The sequence below is a fragment of the Spermophilus citellus genome (assembly GCF_964194105.1).
Source record: "Spermophilus citellus genome assembly, chromosome: 3".
Lineage (NCBI taxonomy): Eukaryota > Metazoa > Chordata > Mammalia > Rodentia > Sciuridae > Spermophilus > Spermophilus citellus.
Genome location: NC_138184.1, coordinates 59,676,052 through 59,691,776, shown reverse-complemented (window position 1 = coordinate 59,691,776; position 15,725 = coordinate 59,676,052). Strand labels below are relative to the sequence as shown.

General features: G+C 49.4%; 1 protein-coding gene across 2 annotated transcripts in view; it reads left to right on the top strand.

The window, feature by feature from the left end:
- LRIG1 (leucine rich repeats and immunoglobulin like domains 1) overlaps positions 1-15,725 on the top strand; it is a 130,198-nt gene that overhangs the window by 77,107 nt on the left and 37,366 nt on the right. The gene's annotated exons all lie outside the window — the stretch shown is intronic.

Genomic DNA, 15,725 nt, shown 5'->3' with positions numbered 1-15,725 from the left:
TGGCTGGGCAACTGTGTGGTGACCCTCGGTGGGCTGAGAGACTGGAGGGTGACCATGTGTGAGCATGCTGGTGAGGTGTGTAGGCTCACACAGGCAGCAGTAGGGCTGGTGAGGAGGTGGGCAGTGTTGGTCAGCTTTGCAGCACTACGACAAGAACAACTTATAGGAGAGAAAGGTTGTTTTGGCTCATGTTTTCAGAGCATGGCAGCCTGAGTCCATGGCTCTGGGTCCAAGATGAGGCAGAGCATCATGGCAGAAAGGCCTGGTGGAGGGCAGCAGCTTCATTCCTGGTGGCCAGGAAGCAGAGAGAGGAAGTGGGAAGGGGCGGCATGCCCGCCCCCTCCCCAGAGACCCACCCTCTCTAGCCAGACCCCACCTGCCCACAGTTACCATCCAGCCAGTCTCTTCAAAGCTAGGATGGACTGGTCAGGCTACAACTCCCACCAGATCCAGTCATTCCACCTCTGAACAATCCTGCATTAACACGGGAGCTTCTGGGGGCCGCCTCCTATCCAAACTCTAACAGGGCTATGCAGTGGAGTGAGGCAGAATTTTGCCCAGAACCTGCAGAGAAAGAAATCCAGCCTCTGTTGTAATACGAGGTGTAGCTGGGCAGAGGGGACATCTCTCCCTGGTGGATGACTGGAAGAGGTGTGGGGTGCTGTCCACAGAAGCTCTCTTCCCCTGGGGTTCTTTTGCCTGCCTCCAAGGTGGGGGGAAGAGGGATGTGGATTCACACTCTGGGCTCCAGTTCTACCTGCCGGCTTCCTGCTGCAGCCTCCGCAACCTTCAGCAAGTGGGTGAGCCTGCAGGGTCTCCCCCTGCAACATGGGGGTGGTGATCTAGCCCCCCTGGGTTGTCTTGGGGTTAAAAGAGGTCATACCAATGAGAAGGCAAGCCAGAGGATAGTGGCAGGTTTTGTGTTGCCTCTGTCCCCGGGCTGAGGCCAGTGCCACTCTCTATTGAGAAGGAAAGTGCTGGGTGCCTCCTTCACGGCCGAGGGGTGAGGGGAAGCCATCTGGGAGGATCCACTGCCCTGAGCAGTGACTCTGGCATTTCCTGGCGGCTGCAGAAGCCTCTGGGCTTCATCCCAGGCTCAGCTACAAAGGCCCTTTGAAGTTGTCACCACCTGGTGCAGTGTTGTGAGGGGGGGGTCCCCCGAGAAAATTCTGGAACCCAGCACAGCATGGCCTCCTGCATGCATGCATGGAGAGGTGTAATAACTGAGGCCACCCCACTGCTCACCCCCATGCAGCGTAGGCATAGACACACTGGAGGAGTCAGGTCCTGCAGTTCATGTTAACTGCTTTGTGAATACAAGTTTAATTTATGCACCTAACTGTCAAGTGCGTTAAAATAACATGTGAGATAGAGGAGACATTGTGCTCACATTCTGTCTGAGGGCGACACATGGTTTTCCCTGCCTATGCCTACCTAGATCTTTTAAGAATGGCAGTCATGCAGATAGATCAGTCCTGTGATTTTGTTGAGCATGTGATTATGTTGAGCATACCCCAGGGTATGCCCCCTGCCTGGGGCCCAAACAGAAAGGCTGCCCCACCAGACGGAGGCTGTGTTCCGTTTGGGAATGTGGCGTGAGGCCACCCTGTTGTTTGTCATCAGTGGTCCTGGTTGGTGAGGTCACCAGGAAGAGAGACCACGACAGAGCCCATTGGTCTTGGACTCCTGGTGACGTCCTCTCCCAGTTGCTGACCAGCATTGGGGAACCTTGGAGCAAGGATACCCCAGCCGTGTGAGGTGCCTTAGCTCCATGATTGGGTATCCTGGGTTGGGGTCTTTCCTACGTCTGTCACCCTGCTTGGCAGAGGAAACCCAGTGACTGCAGCTACTTCTTCTGAGGGGCTGGGGTTTGTTATTGGCTCCAAGAGGTCTCTCCCCCACCTCGTTCTTGGTCACTGCCATCTCCCAGCTTGTCCCCCTTTTGAGGCCAGCTGCTGTAGCTCGGCTCTTGGAGTCTGGGTGGATCTGCACCGCTGGCTCATTGTTCAGTGTGGACATTTTCTTTCCTTCCTTCCTTGAGCCGCAGAGCCAAGCAGGCACAGATGCCTGGCCTTGATGTTGTAATGAGAGGGGACTGGGATTTGCTGAGTGAGAAATCAGGGGTGGCCAGGTCAGCCATGCAGCACCCACAGCTCCTTGGTTGTGCCAGGGTTGGTGGCCAGACGCAACGCAGCTTGACAACCCGGCACTTCACGCTTAAGTGTTCTAAGTTCATGTTAACTGCTTTGTCAATACAGATTCAGTTCATTTGCCTAATGGACGAGCACATTTTCTGTGATACTGCCACACCAGGGCTGGTATCTGTGACGGCAGAGGTCTTGTAGAGGGGGTCTGTGTGGTGGAGTGAAATCCCAGTGTGCTAGGGTGTGTAGGAGAGCATGTCACCAGGGAAAGGGAGGCCAAGGGGAAGAGAAGAAGGGACCAGGCGTGGTGACACACACCAGTTAACCTCTTCAACTCTGGAGGCTGAGGCAGGAGGATCGCAAGTTCAAAGGCAGCCTCGGCAACTCAGCGAGACCCTGTCTCTAAATAAAATATAAAAAGGGCTGGGAATGGGGCTCAGTGGTTAAGCGCCCCTGGTTTCCATCCCTGGTACCAAAAGAAAAACCTCTACGTTGACTGATTTAAAGGAAAAATAAAGCAGATCGTCAGGTGGCTGTGTTGACCCAGATCAGAAAAGAGAAACCTTTTTTGGCTTTTCTGATCCAGGAGTGTCCATCTGTGGGGACAGTGCCAGTGGAAGTGGTTTGTTGTTCCTGACTTCACATCTTCTGACCCAACTTGGTACCTCCGTGACCTGCCCAGGTGACAGGACAGATTCCCTTCCTGCAGGCACAGAAGGGACTTCTCAAGCCCTCAGAGGTCCCCGAGTAAGGATGGCACAGCCTTTCTCCTTGGCTAATGAGTGCAGGTCAGACGTGGCTCGCAGAAGTCCTCTGTCAGGCTCTGGATGTCCCTCCCAGGGCAGGGGTGCAGTGGCAGCTCCGCTGGGCTGGGCTGATGCTGGGGGCCAGGGCCCCGAGGACATTGGCCAGCCCAGGACAAGCACAGCGTCCGTGATCGGGACATGGGGAATGGATAAGTACCCAGTTCTGTTCAGTGCTTTCTCTTTAGTAGGTCTGTCGCTTCCCTAAAAAAAATAAAGCTCTACATCATATCTTTGATTTTTTTTTTTTTTTTGTAAAAAATTCTAAAAGGACGGTTTAGTTTAATCTCCCGAATAACCCCCAGGAGAGCGAACTAAAGATGTACTTCAGGTATCTACTGAACAGTTATTGATTGAGCACCTTTTATATTATAAGCATTTCCCCCCCTGGGTGCTGTGAATACAGCCGTCAATAAACTAAAAATCCGAGCCTTGGTGTGGTTTACATTCTACTGATGCCATTTCATTGGGACTACTTAATATTTTAGGTGGTTTTGTTTTGTTTTTAACTAATAGGCTTTTAGGAAAGTTGCAAGTTTATAGAAAAACATGAGCAGAAAGTAGAGAGAATTGCCATGTTCCATCCCTTCCTCCCGCCCCCAGCCCTGCTCTCTTTTGGTGGAGGATTTGTTTCCCCTAATTTTTATTTTTATTTTTGGTACTGGGGATTGAACTCAGGAACACTTAGCCATGGAGCCACATCCCCAGCCCTTTTTATATTTTATTTAGAGACAGAGTCTTACTCAGTTGCTTAGGGCCTCACTAAGTTGCTGAGGCTGACTTTGAACACGTGATCCTCCTGCCTCAGCCTCCCAAGTTTCTGGGATTACAGGCATGCACCACTGTGCCCAGCTGTTTTCCCATTACTAACATCTTGCCTTAGTTATAGCTGATGACCCGATATTAACACATTATTCCTAACTAAAGCCCACAGTTTAGATTAGGGCTCCCTCTTGGGTTAGCACTCTGTAGGTTTGATAAATGCAAAATCACCACGGTCACAGTATCACAAAGAAGTTTCACTGCCCTGCAATTCCCCAGGATTGAACATTTATCTCCCTTTCCTTTCTACCCTCTGGCAACCACGGATCTTTTTATCATCTCTATGGTTTTACCTTTCTGAAAATGTCATATATTTGCAAATTATACAGTAGGTAGCCTTTTTAGATGGGTTTCTTTTCTTTTTAATTATAGTTGTAGATGGACAGCATGCCTTTATTGATTTATTTTTATATGGGGCTGAAGATCAAACCCAGTGCCTCACGTGTGCTAGGCAAGTGCTCTGCCACTGAGCTGCAGCCCCAGCCCCTAGATGGGTTCCTTGCATTCCTCATGTGTCTTGTCTTGGGAGGTTTTTTGTTGTGGTAATTTTTGTTTGTGCATCTTAGAATGAAGCACAGAAACATTCTGACAGTTCATGATGAGCTGCAGGCATTCGTGGGCTGAGTGTCTCTGCACTTCACAGGACAGTGGTGGCTACTGCTTTATGGTCCCTAGATTTCATTTCAAACCCAGGACTTCCAGCTCGATAGGTGTAAGCTGAGGGGTGGGGGAGCCACAGGTCCTGCTGTAGCAGTGTCCCCGGGACTGTACACTTCCATGGGTTAACACTCAGGTCTCCTTTGCAAGGATTTAATGGGAACTGTCTGTTGAAGACCCCCAGGGGACAGTGACCCTAAAGGAAGTGAACGGGTGGGGAGATCGGTTGACACAGCCCAGTCCTGCCTTCGAGGGGTTGACCCTGCCTGGCGGAGGCTGTTTATCCGGCCACTGGGCTGCTCTTGTTTTTTATCCCATCTCCACCTGAATAAACAGATCCGGAGTGTCATCTGCAGCCAGGCTGAGAATCTGCCAAAATTCCCCAGGGAACTGGTGATTCACCAGCAGCCGGGGGGGGGGGGGGGGGGGGGGTGAGCAAAAGAGACCTGCTTTTTCTGATTTTTATTCTCATTTCCTGCCCAGCAAATAATCCAGGCTGGGCGTGCTCCCCAACTCCCCCTCTTTTTGGTATCAGGGATGGAACCCAGGAGGGCTTCCATGGGTCTTGCTGAGTTGCTCAGGGCATTGCTAAATTGCTGAGGCTGGCTTTGAACTTGTGATCCTCCTGCCTCAGCCTGCGGAGCTGCTGGGACTATAGGTGTGCACCACCATGCCTGGCTGGGCTGTTTCTTGAGAGAGACTGGCTTTTTTTTTTTTTTTTTTTTTGGTGCAGATTATCAACTTATGCTATGGGTTTTCACTTTTAAGAAGCTGGATCCGTAGGGCTGTGGTTGGGGCTCAGTGGTAGAGCACTTGCCTAGCACGCGTGAGGCACTGGGTTCCATCAGCACCACATAATAAATAAATAGATAAAATTAAAGTATTGTGTCCATCTACAACTAATATATATATATATATATATATATATATATATATATATATGTGTGTGTGTGTGTGTGTGTGTGTGTGTGTGTGTGTGTGTGTGTGTGTGTATATATATATATATATTTTAAATATATGTATAATTTTAAAAACAGAAGCTGGATATAAAGTAGGCTAGAGAGAGGGTGACGCTTTTGACTATCGTTCTGACCAGAGACACTTGGCTTCAAGTTGGCTTGGGGAAAACTTCTGCACTCATTCTTCTGAAAACCTTTTCCTTGTTTTTGGGTTTGCACGCACATGGGCATTGGTCTTGATGTTAATTTGGGTCTTAGAATTATTCTTATTATTTTGGTGCTCATCAGGTCCTCATTTACAATAAAACAATTCTGCTTGACAATTGAAGAAGATTAGATTGAACTTCCTTGCGTTTGGTAGTCCCAGGCCTTATTCTTAATGCTTTTTAGTGGTCAGGGTCCGGGCCAGGAAACCAAGGGAGGTAGCAGTTTAGAATATGTCCAGAAGAAGCAGCCTGACACAGGGCACATTCATCAAATGATTTTTCAGATTCATTTCAACCCTGGAGAATTGGTTTAAAAGAAAACTACCAGGGTGTAGTGAGGCTGAACAGGGGTGCTGCCAGTGAGCCGTGGAGCCTGCAGGCCTGCTGGGAGGGCAAGTGAATGTGCACTGAACAGCCAATGCAAAGGCTCTTCTGAGCCGGGCGTGATGGTGCACGCCTGTCATCTCAGACACTCAGGAGGCCGAGGCAGGAGGATTGCAAGTTCAAGGCCAGTGTCAGCAATTTAGCAAGGTCCTGTCTCAAAATAAAAAATAAAAAGGGCTAGGGATATGCTTCCGTCATTAAGCATCCTGGCTTCAATCCCTGGTAAACACCTCCACCCCCACCCCCAAGTGCATGTCCGTAGCAGTGATTTTCGAAGTAGTCCAAATTGGAAATAACTCAGTGTTGGTCAGCAGTGGAATCCAAGAATAAATGGCTGTTTCTTAAATAGAAACATCATACTGCAATGGAAATGCGGCTAATGCAGCGAACCTGGGTGGGTCACATAAATACCATATGGAGTGAAGGTAGCCAGGTGCAGAAAATTATCTATAAGACAGTTCCACATATATAAAGCACAGAAATAGGCAAAATTAGTCAAGTGTGGTAGAAATGAAGAGTTTCCCTTTGGAAGAACAGCCAACCAGGAAAATGATGGAAGGCGATGTTCTCTCCCCTTGTCTGAGTGGGGGGCTTACATGGGCACACACCTTTTGTAAAAGTGTGTTGAAGTCGGCATGTATCATTTATACACTAGTCAGACTTTTATACCTGGATAGATGTGTTTACAAACAACAAAACCGCTGCCAGCACTTGGCATGTGATCTGGGTCCTGGGTAGTGGGATGGAACCCAGGGGCACTTAACCACTGAGCCTCATCCCCAGCCCATTTTGTATTTTATTTAGAGACAGGGTCTCTCTGAGTTGCTCAGGGCCTTGCTAAGTCGCTAGGCTGGCTTTGAATTCCCGATTCTCTTGCCTCAGACTCCTGAGCCGCTGGGATTATGGGCACTACACCCAGCTTTTTTTTTTTTTTTTTTTTGATAAAGGAGAGCTCTTCTTCTTCACTGTGTTCTTGAAATGGTTAACATCCTTAGTGTTTGCACTACCACTGGTAGGTTTCAGTTTCCCTCAGTCTCCGTAGCAGGGTCTCCAGCTGCTTCACACCGGGTGGGCTCCAGGTCTGCTGTATTAGGCCACATTGCAGCCTCACAAGGCAGGTCCAGGTGCGCTTAGGTCTTCAGCCACTCCTGGCAGGTTCTGGGTGCCCGCTGTGCAGTGGGTTATGTGCTCACTATGGTGCAGTCTTAGGAGTCCAGAGCAGCTCTCTGGTGGGCCCCAGAGTGCACTGGTGTGGGGTTCATTCACTGTGTGGCAGGATCGCTGTGGGAATAGTAGGGTTAGGGGTGGAGCCGGGGGCATAGCAGGTGAGTTAAAAATTTTCCCCCTTCCAGGGTTACATTGGGTGTAGCTGTCTATTTTAGCCAGAGGTTCAGGCAAAGCAAGGAACTGTAATAATTTGGATTTTGCTGACTTAAGTAACTTAAAGTAAAATTCTTAAGGAAGATTTGCTCTGTCTAGTTAGAGTCCATATTCGAAAGAGTGTACAGTCACTGTAGTACTTGGAAGAGCTGAAGGTCATCCCTGCCTCAATGGTAGGACTTCTGTAGTAGCTTTCAGCGTAACTGACAGAACTAAAGGAGGAGGATCGAGAATGAAGCTCTCTGTGTTCTGTAAGATGGTCCTGATGGCATGTCCGTCTCCAGTGGCCGCAGAAAGGAACCTGGGTCCTCTTTGGAGGAGCCTCATGATGAGGTAGACTCAGGCTTCATTTCACTTTCTGAAGAGGTAGAAAAGACTTGGACAGATGACTGTGATTGGTGACATCTGACGTGGGCACTGTGGAGGGAGGAGGGGAGGGTCTCCTCTCTGCAGCACAGTGAAATTGAGCCCCCTTTTGCAGGTGGTTAAACCAGATAAAGAGTGGTTTACCGTCCATGCACAGTTCCAAAGTTACATCAGGACTCAAAATCAGAATCTGGCTCCCTGTCCCCCAATCCCGAACTGGTTGCCGTAGTATTAACCAGGACACAAATGATAGCCCCGGGGCCCAATCCTCGCCTGCTGCTACTGCTTATTTTTGTAGGTTTTGATGGAACTCAGCCACACGAGTTAATTTACATAAGGTCTGTGGCTGCTTTGGCACCGCAGCAGAATTGAGTAGCCCCGCATGACCACAAAGCCTAAAATGCTCACCATCTGGCCCAATTGTAGAATACATGTTTGCTGATCCCTGGTGTAGACAATAGGTGCATAATTTCAGGAACCAGAAATTATCCACTTGACCCACCTTGCCCTGCTGCCTTTGATCTGCTCACCCTTTCTTCCTGCCTGTTATCTGTGACAGGAGATCTTTTCCACCATCACCAGGAACACCTTGTAAACCAGGCTTTCACACAAGGCCAGTGGAACAGGCACTTGGGGTACAAAGTTCTAAGCGCTGGTTTCAAATGCCTCAGGTCTGTTTCCCTGCCTAACTTAACGGTGGGCTCTGAAAATGGAACCAAGTGGGAGAGCTTATCTTGCCTGCTGCCTGCCTTTGAAGCCTGATTTTATTTTTGAAGGCTTTAACAGGTGTGGGTTTAATGGGCTTCTGCTGTCTTCAGTTCTCCTCACCCTAGAGGGCAGCTGCGGGGGTAAACTGACACTGGCTAGAGGCAGATGCCTTGTGGCCAGGATGTCCCCCTGCCCCCAGGCCCCATAACTACAGAATGGACTGGTTTTGTGAGTGTTCCTGAGATGGGGCTAGTAACCAGGATTCCTAGTGCTTCTCAGCTTGTGGTATCCTTGCCCTTTACAAAATTAAAAAAAAAAAAATTAAATGTCAATGGATCCTTTTGCATCATTACCTGCCCTAGGAATAAAAGGACCTGTCCTCTTGAATGCAGGTCTATGAAGACAAGAACTCCAAAGAAGCCCGCTGCGGTGGTGCACACCTGCCATCCCAGCAGCTCGGGAGGCTGAGGCAGGAGGATCGAGAGTTCCAAGCCAGCCTCAGCAAAAGCAAGGTGCTGAGCAACTCGGCGAGACCCTGTCTCTAAATAAAATATAAAAAAGGGTTGGGGATGGGGCTCAGTGGTGAAGCACCCCTGGGTTCAATCCCCAGTACCAAAATAAATAAATAAAATAAAAGGAATTGGAAAGCAGGATTCAGAGGTTAGAGAGATGGGTGTGGACCTTCGTGGGAACTGGGCCGTTGGTGATGTTAAGTGATAGGAAAAGCACCTGTGTTTGCACATGACATTAACCCTTTCACAAGGGTGACATGCTGTCTTGAGTCAGGGCAGCCATTGCTTCTCAGGTGGGAGAAAGGAGGGCTTCTCTGCAGGGCTCTGTATGCTGGCTCTTTCCTCTGGCCTTTGTGGATGGAAACCTGGAAGGGATATCTTAGAAGGCCAGCTGTCCCTCCAAAAGTTTGGTGCTTTAGGTTTGGTGCTCTTGGGTCCAGGATGTGGGCCGCAGTCCCTCTTGCTGTGGGAGTGAGCAGAGAACCACGCGACTGGGTGTCCCTGGGATCTGCTGAGTCTGGTCTGGGATGTGCTTAGAAGCTCCCCTCCAGGACAGCCTGGGTGACCCAGGGGCTGGCCTTGAGTTCTGCTGCTGGAGCAGGACGGTTTCCCATGCAGAGCTCTCAGGCGGCCCTTTGTTTCTGAGAAGGGAACTGGGTCTGCCCGTTGGCATTGAGATGAAGGAGTGGAAGAGAACCAGGCAGTCGTTGATTTTATTCAACCGTCGTCCTTCTAGAACACCTCCTATAAATTAGCTCCTCAGCTTGGTTCTGAGGATACAAATGCAACTTATAAAAACGACGACGACTCATTTTATTGAGCAATGGCTACATGCCTGTTCATGTCAGCCCAGAACTTCACCAGGGGACTCCTCCAAGATTCACACCTGTGAGCGGTGCAGCTGGCATTTGAACCTGGGCAGGGTGACCTACACAGGACATCTTCTGCAGTGCTGAGCCATGTTCCGGGGCAGGAGGAACTCTGTGGAACTGCTGGGTCCTCAGACCCCACTCATGCAGAACTCTGAGTGCAGCGATTCTAAGCCAGCTTTCCTGGGCACAGGTGTTCAGGAAGGTTTGATCGTGACCCAGGCTGTAGTCGAGAGCCGAGACCAACCCTGGGACAGCAGGTGGCATGTGTGTCCTCAGCAGCTGGGGATGTATGGTGGGATCCCCAAGGGCCTCTAGAGCTGCCGTGGGTGTCTCATTTGTGTCTGGGCAGTGCTGTCAGGGGACCCTTGGTGAAGCCTTCTGTCCCCGTGTTCTTGAGCTCTCTGACTGAGCTTACTTATCCGCTTGCCTGGTTTCTCCTGTGTCAATGCTGGTGAGTCTCATAGCTGTGCCCACCCGTGACCTTTCTGTGATTCAGTCAACAAGTGTTTATTGAGTACCTACTATGTACCTTATGCTCTTCCAGTGGCTGGATACATAGTAGGGAACAAAGTAGACACACCTCTGTCTCCTTGGAGCCACATCACGGTGGGAGAGAAGATGTGAAACTGGAAAGAGGCAATTACTAAGTATATTACATGAAAATCAGGGCCACTGAGAGAAATAAAGCAGGGAAGAGGTTTTCAGGTGGCCAGGGAAGGTCTTGTTGAAAAGATGACTTTGGAACACAGATGGGAAGGAGATGAGGGTGGGGAGGCACGTGGATCTCTGGGGAAAGCACAGTCCAAGCAGTGGGAACAGCCATGCAAAGGACCTGAGGCATGACATACCCACGAGCCAGGGTGGGGCAGAGTGTGTGAGGTGGAGGAGCAAGAGGTCAGGAGGTGCGTGGCAGGTAATGTGGGCCCTTGAAGGACATCCTAAGGCCACACTCCTAAGGCAGACATGAGCCTTATCCCTTGTTTTAGGCAGAGAAGTCCTGTGAACTGGCTCGGCATTTTGTTTTGTTTTAAGATTGTGGTAAAGTATACATATCATAAAATTTAAGTGTGGGGTTCAGTAGTGTTAAGTGCACTCATGTGTGCAACCCATCTCGAAAACTTTTTCCCATCTTGCAAAAGTAAACTCCCTGTCCATCAAACAAGACGTCTTTCCTGAGTCCCTGGCAACTGTCTTTTTACTTTTTGTTTTGATGAATTTTACTACTCTAGATGCCACTCATAAGTGGGAACAAATAGTAGTAGCATTCATTTTTTCTTTTGGTGCCGGGGATTGAACCCTGGGGTGCTTAACCACTGAGCCATATCCCCTGCCCTCTTTTTTTAAATTTTGAGACACGGTCTCCATAAGATGCTTAGGGTCTCACTAAATTGCTGAGGCTGGCCCTGAACTTGCCATCCTTTACCTCAGCCTCCTGAGCCACTGGGATTACAGGTGTGCGCCACCACGCCCAGCTCAATTTTTGTATTTTTGTGCCTGACTTATTTTACTTGGTGTCATGTCCTCAGTGGTCATACATTTGAGTAGCATGAGTGTGAGTTTCCCCTCATTTTTAAGGCTGAGTAGTATTCTAGTGTGTGTATGTACCACATTTTATTCACCCATTCTTCTGCTGGTGGACACTGGGTTGTTTTGCCTTTGGAGTATTGTGAACAGTGCTCCTTGTGAAGACAGATTTACAGATGTCTTCTTGAGATCTGTTGTCTTCTGGGCTCAGGAGTGGAATTACTGAGTCATCTGGTGGTTCTGTGTTTAACGTTTTGTTTTTTTCTTTCGGTACCAGGGATTGAACCCAGGACTGCTTAACCCCTGAGCCCCATCCCCAGCCCTAGTTTGTATTTTATTTAGAGACAGGGTCTCACTGAGTTACTTAGGGGCTCTCTAAGTTGCTGAGGCTGGCTTTGAACTCAGGATCCTCCTGCCTCAGCCTCCTGAGCCCCTGGGGTGACAGTTGTGTGTCACCACTCCCGGCTTTGTGTTTAATGTTTTGAGAAGTCAGCATACTATTTTCTTCAGCTTTCCATCATTTCACATTCCCACAAAGTTTTGGCTGCTCCAAATCCTCACCCATGCTTAACTTTTTTTTTCTTTTTTAATTTGATAGGGGCCACACTGATAGGTGTGAGCCGGTATTTAATCAGGGTTTTGTTTTGCATTTCACTTGTGAAGGCTGACTTCAAACATGGTTGCATGGGGTTGTTGGCTACTCGATCCTCTTTGGAGAAATATCTATAAAGTCCTTTGCCGATTTAAAAAAAAATTTATCTATTTTTATGTGGTGCTGAGGATCAAACCCAGTGCCTCACACATACTAGGCAAGAGCGGTACCACTGAGCCCCAGCCCCGGACCCCCTTTGCCCATGTTTTGATCAGGACATTTGTTCTCTGTTGCTGTCACTTCTAGGGATTCTATATATACAGTCATGCAGGTCCCCACCCCCCAAAAATACCCAATCCATGGAGCCTCAAGTCCCTGTACAAAGTAATGCAATAGTGTCATATAATCAGTGCTTTAAATCATCTCCAGAATCTTAAATTATCTTATACAGTGTAAATCAGTGCTGTGTAGATAACTATACCGTGCCATTTAGAGACAGGGACAGGGAAAAAGTCCATACACCTTCACTCCAGACACAGTTTCTTTTGCATTTTCCACTCCAGTTAGTGGAACGTGCAGATGTGGAAGCTGTGGGAATGTGGGGTCGGGGTGGGTGGGGGTGCTGACTGTATTCCGGGTAGGAGCCCCTTGCCAGGTACCTGATTTACAAATGTCCACGGGCCCCCTGAACTGACCTCTGTGGCTGCTGCTGGGTGGGGACGGAAGGTGTGCCCTGTAGCCTGCCCAGGGGCCCCCTTACCATTTGATGATGTCATCTCCGGCTCCCGGGAGGGACCCCCCCCCCATTCTCTTGTGCTGCCTCTGAATCGCCACCCCTCCCACCTGGCCCGCAGGGAACCGGATTCCCAGCTCCTTGGCCTGGCCCCGGGGGAGCCGTTCCCTGGGGTGGCCCTGCCAGCTCCGTCCCCTGCGCCAGGCTCCTGGACTCCCGGCCCCAGCGTCCTGGCTCGGGCACTAGCCCTGGCAACTTCTCCCGGGCAGAATGAAGTGCGTTCCCTCCCTCCCGGGCCGTGTGGTCCATCTCCATGGCTGCCTCTTCTGCCCAGTGGGAACTTTCCCAGGGTGCCAGAGACTCCTCGTGCTCACAGTGTCCTTTTTGGGGGGGACGGAGTTGGGGGGGAGAATGTGAAGAGACAGACTGACAAGAAAGAAGGAAGAGGCCCAAGACAAAGACCAAGTTAGAGGAGGGGGGTGTGGGGGAGTGGAGAGAGGGGTCAGCTGTCCCGAGGGCTCCCCCCCAGCGGACCGACCCCTTTGTCCAGCTTTGGGCCCCGGGATGTCCCTTGTGTTTCCAGACCCCCTCTTTCCTGGCTCCCTGGCACAGTATCCAGAGTTCCCGGATGAGGCACAGCACTGTCTCCTTTATTTCTTGATCTTTTTTCTCCCCATACTTTGCATAATAAAGGTTTTCTGTTCTTTTGCTTTGGGAGTCTGAAAACTGTAAGAGACTATGTTTGTTAAAGAGCTGAATACAGATCTCAAGGAAGTAGCTGGGTGGGGGGTGAGGAGGGGAGGTGGAGGGAAGGTCCTTTCATTGGAGGGAGGTTCCCCCTGTCAGCAGAGTTGAGCCCTTGTAAATCGAGTTTTGAATTTAGGGCCTGGGAGACTTGTGAAAAGAAAAACCAACAACAAAAGGAGCCGAGGGAGCCCCCAAACTTCTGGGAAAGAGGTCCTTGTTGCTGCCTTGTTGGAACCAATGTTCAAGGGTTGGTTTAAAGGAGATGCCATTGGGTAAGCGACGGCTGGCTTCCTGGCTCCGATGGGCTGGACAGCTGCCCCTCTTTTCTCAGACTGGCAGGAGTGTGTGCCTGGAACCCTCGGGACAGCACTGCCACCCTGCAGGTTCTTTTTTAAGGTGGGGAGAGGAGGGGGGTACCAGAGATTGAACTCAGGGGCACTCGACCACTGAGCCCCATCCCCAGCCCTATTTTGCATTTTATTTAGAAACAGGGTCTCACTGAGTTGCTCAAGGCCTCACTAAGTTGCTGAGGCTGGCTTTGACCCTGCGATCCTCCTGCCTCAGCCTTCAGAGCCGCTGGGATGACAGGCGTGTGCCACTGCGCCTGGCAACCAAGCAGATTCTCACGCATCTCCTGTCCCAGTTTACATCTGTGAGGGACAGCCATGTTCACAACAGGCCCATGGCCCTGCCTCGCTTGGCATTAGTCACCTTTGTCCTGATTAATGACTGCTGGTCCCTTGGTTAGATTTGGGGTTTGCCAGAGGCCTCGAGGGTTAGAGATGCAAATAAGTCACAGTGGACGGTGCCTTCCTAGGTGGGCAGGACACCCTCGGAGCACTTTCCTTAATGTCCGCTATCCCTTCAGCATGGTTTTAAGTCAGGTTGCCCATCTTCCAGAAATGACAGGCTGCGGCTCCATCATTTAGATGAGGAAACTGAGGAGCATCGCCATTAGAGCTGCAGGGGATTTGATTCCAGTGAGACCCAGCAGTGAGCTCCTCTCTCCCTTTGCAGAGCGCCAGGATTTTATTTTTTTTTTAATTTGTTCTAATTAGTTATACATGACAGTAGAATGCATTTTGAAACATCCTACATAAATGGAGTATAACTTCTTCTGGTTGTACATGATGTGGAATCACACCAGTCATGTAATTATGTGTGCACACAGGGTGATAATGTCCCATTCCTTGTACTATCCTTCCTACCCTCCAAACACCCTCCCTTGCCTTTGCTCCCCTCTGCCTAATCCAATGTACCTCTATTCTTCTCTACCCATCCTCCATTTTGAATTAGCATCTGCATATCAGAAAGGACATTCAGCCTTTGGTTTTTTGGAATTGGCGTGTTTCATTCACTTAGGATGATAGTCTCCAGTTCCACCCATTTACCAGCAAATGCCATCATTTCATTCTTCTTTAAGGCTGAGTAATATTCCATTGTGTATATATAACACATTATCTTTATCCATTCATCTGTTGAAGGGCTGGGCTTTTGTGAATCGAGCTGCTATAAACATTGATGTGACTGTGTCACTGCAGTATGCTGATTTTAAGTCCTTTGGGTGTTATGCTGAGGAATGGGGTAACTGGGTTAAATGGTGGATCCATTCCTAGTTTTCTGAGGAATCTCCACACTGCTTTCCAGAGTGGTTGCATCAATTTGCAGTCCTACCAGCAATGTATGGGGATTACCAGGATATTATCAGTGTGTGTGTGTGTGTGTGTGTGTGTGTGTGTGTGTATTTAATCTCCTATATGTCTCCATGCCTGGCACATGGGAGATGTCAGTAGTGATTTGTGAAGGTGCATAGTGATTTGTGAAGTTGGATTAAACTGACCCAGAGAGGGCTGAGGATGTGGCTCAGTGGTGGAGCACTTTCCTAGCATGCATGAGGCCCAGGGTTTAATCCCCAATACTGCACACAGCCATATGACTAAACCTGGGCTCGTGCCTACAAGCCTTATAAATCGGCAGTGGACTGGGTCCTGAAGATTGCAGAAGGGTATTGGTTTGGAGCTGCCCAGTTGCACTGGTACATCCTTTATGGTGGGTATATAGGTGGATGCAGGTCATGCCATGCTTATGTACTTAAAGGTCACCCCTGTGTTCTTGCCCCATACTTTTGCAAACAGCTTGTCCCATATGAGAAAATCCAGCATACTCTCTGAAGCCAGCAGCTGATCACGGATGGGAAGAACAACAGGAAAGCTCATTTCGAGTGTCACTACACGGTCATGTTATGAAAGAGCAAAACAACTAGTAAAATAGGAAAGAGAATCTTTATACTTTTTTGTATTTGATTTAGAGTCAGGG